The sequence below is a fragment of the Penaeus monodon genome, chromosome 13 (assembly GCF_015228065.2).
Source record: "Penaeus monodon isolate SGIC_2016 chromosome 13, NSTDA_Pmon_1, whole genome shotgun sequence".
NCBI classification, from domain to species: domain Eukaryota; kingdom Metazoa; phylum Arthropoda; class Malacostraca; order Decapoda; family Penaeidae; genus Penaeus; species Penaeus monodon.
The window spans coordinates 22,237,663-22,242,662 of record NC_051398.1 but is presented as its reverse complement, the minus strand read 5'-3'; the positions used below and the strand labels follow the sequence as shown (position 1 = coordinate 22,242,662).

The following is a 5,000-nucleotide window of genomic DNA, read 5'->3' as shown; positions in this document are numbered from 1 at the left end:
CTGTCACATTTTAATCAGATATACAAAACTACCGTTGTATGGAAAGCGAACATATGGAACAGAAATGTAATATATAGGGATTTATAAAGAACGTAAACGTGAAATACAACCTTGATTATATTATCAATCGCAATGTAAACTGTAAGTATTATTATATTTCACTGTTTTCTTATTGTTACCTCTCTAGCACGCAAAGATTTTGATTATTGCTAGATGTATTACAATCATTTTACATACCTGTTCACAAAAGAATGTAAAAAAATCGCTTATGATACATTTTCCTCATAGGATAGTAATTATCACATCTACAACCTAATTAACGTGTTGAATGAATTAGCGTTTGCGATTCCAGTTCGTCCTTACAGGAAATCCGAGTCAGCCAAGGCTTTTGCCATTATTTGCAGTCCGTCTCCCTCTGCCACGAGATAAAACAAAGCCTTAGAGCAGAGGAGGCGAGGGAGCGGGACCCAGACGCAACGCCAATATCCGGCGGGCGACGGGCGGCGTGGGGGGTGGGGGCCGGGAGGGGTCAGCCTGAAGCACCATCCTCGCTTGACCAAAGACAGGTACGGCTCCCCACCTGAGCACGGTCAAGTACGGCTCCACGTCACTCTCCGGCCACTCCTTCTCCTAGAACAGATGCTCGCTCTTAGAAGGGACGACGACTTGATTAGCACATAATAAAAACGCCGTTTCATCATTGATCTTCCTCCTCCTGGCGTCCTCCGATGGGCTCCTGTTACCTCTTCGGGATTCTTCATTTTCACTTTCCCATCTCCTTTGTCTTTCGTCTTTTTCGTTGGTTTTCGGGGGGAGGACTGTGCAGTTACTCTGTTAGGGATCTTTATTATTATTATTATTATTATTATTATTATTATTATTATTATTATTATTATTATTATTATTATTATTGTTATTATTATTATTATTATTATTATTATTATTATTATTATTATTATTATTATTATTACTATTATTATCATTATTACTATTATTATTATTATTATCATTATTGCGTATATTACATCAGTTGGTTATAACGTAATCTTTGAATATAATTTCGCCAGCCAAAGTCTTGAACACTTTTTCCGCGTTATAGGCAAATGTCAACTTTTCCCCACCTACTGTGAAAAACATAAGCGCCAAAGGTATCAAAATCGCCACATTTTTTTTGAAAAGCAAAACATGAATATTCACCACCAGCGTAACAAGTACGGTCACCCTGGACGGTCGAAGAGAGCGGCCGACTCGAGCCTTGAGTGAACCATCCAAAAGTCTTTGTAATTGTTTCACTTCTCTCGACCGTAAATAACGCACAATAAGTTATCCGGCGTGTGCAATTAACAATTCCACACGCTGGTATTCCGTGGTGATTGCGGCGGTCGTGTGGGGGTGGGGTGTATTTACGTGTTAATAGAGGCCGTATCCCTGACCCATACACAACAAGTTCACTACAGGGTCCTGGCGAACCGTGACACTCGCCTGCGCTGCGAGGAGCACGAGGCATCTCGGCTCCGCTTCTCTCTCGACCCACGCTCCTGCCCGGAAAGGGGAAATGGCGTAAATAAGGCAGGAATTTGTGAGAGAACGGATGCAGGGAAGAAACAGAATGAGAATATATACATATTGTAGTCTGGAAACTAATCGATGATATCTGCGACATAGAAAACAAAGAGAAACAAATACTGTATGCTGAAACATACAAATAAATTAAAAGACACAGACAAACACAAAGACACACATGTATGTAAATACATGTAAAAAAGATCAATAAATGCTATGCCCACAGATTGAACAATATGTATTTTTCAGTTATTGTAAACATCAAAGGAGTTTGGAAAACTGGTCACGGTTCGGTAGACAAGGATTATTACCAAACCCACTCGCTAAAATGGGATTCTTCCCAAGCGGTTACTCAAGGAGAATGTACCAAATTGTGGTTCTTTCACGGCACATTAAAGGAAAAATAGTTCCCAAGCAATAGATCGTGTATTTTTTCGTTTCTTTTTCAATTGTTGTTTTTCAGTCAGTGTTAACAATAAAAGACACACACAAACACACACACACACACACCACACACACACACACACACACACACACACACACACACACACACACACACACACACACACACATATATATATATATATATATATATATATATATATAAATATATGATATATATATATATATATATATATATATATATATATATATATATATATATATATATATATATCTTTTAACGGTAGGTTCATGTCTGAGCCGCCGTGGTCACAGCATGATACTTTAAATTGTAGTTTTCATGTTGTGATGCTCTTGGAGTGAGTACGTGGTAGGGTCCCCAGTTCCTTTCCACGGAAAGTGCCGGTGGTACCTTTTAGGTAATCATTCTCTCTATTTATCCGGGCTTGGGACCAGCACTTGACTTGGGCTGGCATGGCCACCCAGTGGCTAGGTAGGCAATCAAGGTGAAGTTCCTTGCCCAAGGGAAACAACGCGCCGGCCGGTGACTCGAACCCTCGAACTCAGATTGCCGTCGTGACAGACTTGAGTCCGACGCTCTAACCATTCGGCCACCGCGGCCCCATATGTATATATATATATATATATATATATATATATATATATATATATATATATATATATATATATATATATATATATATATATATATATATATATATATATATATATATCAATCCTCCATGACCAGGCCTCGAACCTAGATCACTCGGGGTATGAAACCGGAGGGCCAGTGCTAAACCAACCATGCCACACGACCCACTAAAAGGAGTGAGCAACTAGGATCTCATTAGCTCCATAGACATTACCTATCTACTCATACATGAGTAAAGATAGCGAGGTATTACACACACTCCCCGTGTGCACTCTCCGGTTTGGAATTTCTAATTCAATTTTCCCCGAGTGCCCACGGGAAGTGTGTGTAAAACATCACTATCATTACTCATGTATGAGTAGGAGAGAGAGAGAGAGAGAGAGAGAGAGAGAGAGAGAGAGAGAGAGAGAGAGAGAGAGAGAGAGAGAGAGAGAGAGAGAGGGTGATGGGGAGAAGAGAGAGCAAAAGAATCGTTTGTACGAATACCCACCACGCCATACATACCCGAACTCATCTTGGCAAAAGCGACTTTTCCAAATGAAGGGGAGACGCAGTTCAGAAGAAAATGCAAAGCCATATTCTTGAGGAAAGGAAACTAACAAGCATCCGGTATTATCTTGTAAGGTATTTTAGAAATTGTAAAACCAATACTGATGACCATAACGGTAATAAAATATTGCTCATCGACCACATTAGTAGCGACTTTATTACACACGAGGACGGATGAGATGATGGTGGAAATGCTCTGGGCGGCGAGAACAACAGCGCGGACGGAGAACAACAAAAGGTGCACAAGCATCCCTGGTGGACGACCTGCAGTCCCGACCGCGGCCGCGCACGACCGAGACAATAAAGTCATAATGACCCACGCCGGGCTGCCCCAAGTCCTGGCCGTCTCGAGCCAAGTGCCATGAACCGTAAATATCTAGAACAAAAGATATTTATGTAGCAACCCAAATATGTGCGTTTCAACCCCGTCTCTGTGTGCCTGTTTGTAAGGCTGCTTATCTGTTTGTTTTTCTCTTCGCGTATGTCTGTTCCAGGGGCCTGCGTTTCCCTTCGCAGCTTGAAGTGCCAGCTTTCATTCGAGGAGGAAATATTCTAAGTTTAAGCATTTCTCGGTGTGTGATTTCAGCTGTAGTTTGTGGGGAAGCATATTTCAGATTTTTGTTAGAATCCCCTTCATTCCCCCTAAAACAAGTATCACTTAGGGTCCAACGTTGCCGGTAATATTGTCATGTATCTGAAACCGTTTTGAACGCTGAAGAATATGAGATCTGTTTCAGTAATACTATGAAGCACCGTTGCAACTGGATACTAATGGCTACTACTTTGCATAGACACTACAGATAATCTGGCCATTGAAGGAAAAATGAAATATAATCAAATATTACACCAGTTGGCAACACCAAGGATAGTTTTTTTTTCAGGAAATGTTGCCGCAAAAACAGAGAAGCAAAACACCGATGTTGTGTCAGAATACGACAAATATTTACTGTTCGTTCTCTTTGTCTTTTCCTTCGCCTAAGATAAAATATATTAGCGTAGCCTTAAGCAGAAAGGTCTTGGTAATGATATTTTTGTGGAAGGTTCTCGTGAAAGACAAAGGCAGAGCGTCTTCCCCCAGTCGTTTTTTTACTCTCGGACAATTTACACAGTGTTACCGATGAAATTTTTAATACATTAGGTATTTCTTACTCTGCAATTGATTAAATCCACACGATTTATCCACAATCATTCTACTCTCACAAAAATCGTGGTGTGGATGCATCGCTTTTTACCATTTATATAGAGGTTTACGTTATTATTTTTCGTGATCCCGAATCTAATGCTAACATGACCTAAGGGACGCAGTCTGAGGTATGGTCATTGTAAGCGGCCTTAGCACAGGTTAGCCTTGTTGCTTGAGGAGGATATTATTATACAGTAAATTAAAGGATTGATATTAAAAGTACTGTTAACCCCTGCCCATGCCCACCATGCCCACTGCAATATCATTTACACGTAAATGGCTCTACAAGAGCTTGGTCACCAAGGAGTCAGTTATTAGCCTACCTATCTCCCCGATTACCCTTTTCCTTGTTTTTTTTTTGGGAAAGTGTCTTTTGTATCATTTCATTGTCTTTAATGTTACTAAGATTTTAATAACATTTTGATATTCATAACATCAACAAAAATAATAAGTATCGATATCAATAACATTAGAAAGAAAAACAATTTCATGGAATGGGGAAATCAGGAGCGGTCACTAGGGCCTACTACCAGACTCCTTGCTGGCTGAGCACACGTGGAGCCATCGGTATGTAGCAAAATGCACAAAGAAATGACAGAGGACAGTACATAAATCCATTGATGATGGATATAATAATAACAATGATGA

At 40.1% G+C, this 5,000-nt stretch overlaps 1 protein-coding gene across 1 annotated transcript in view; it reads left to right on the top strand.

The window, feature by feature from the left end:
- LOC119579888 overlaps window positions 1-5,000 on the top strand; it is a 62,707-nt gene that overhangs the window by 50,898 nt on the left and 6,809 nt on the right. The window lies entirely within an intron of this gene.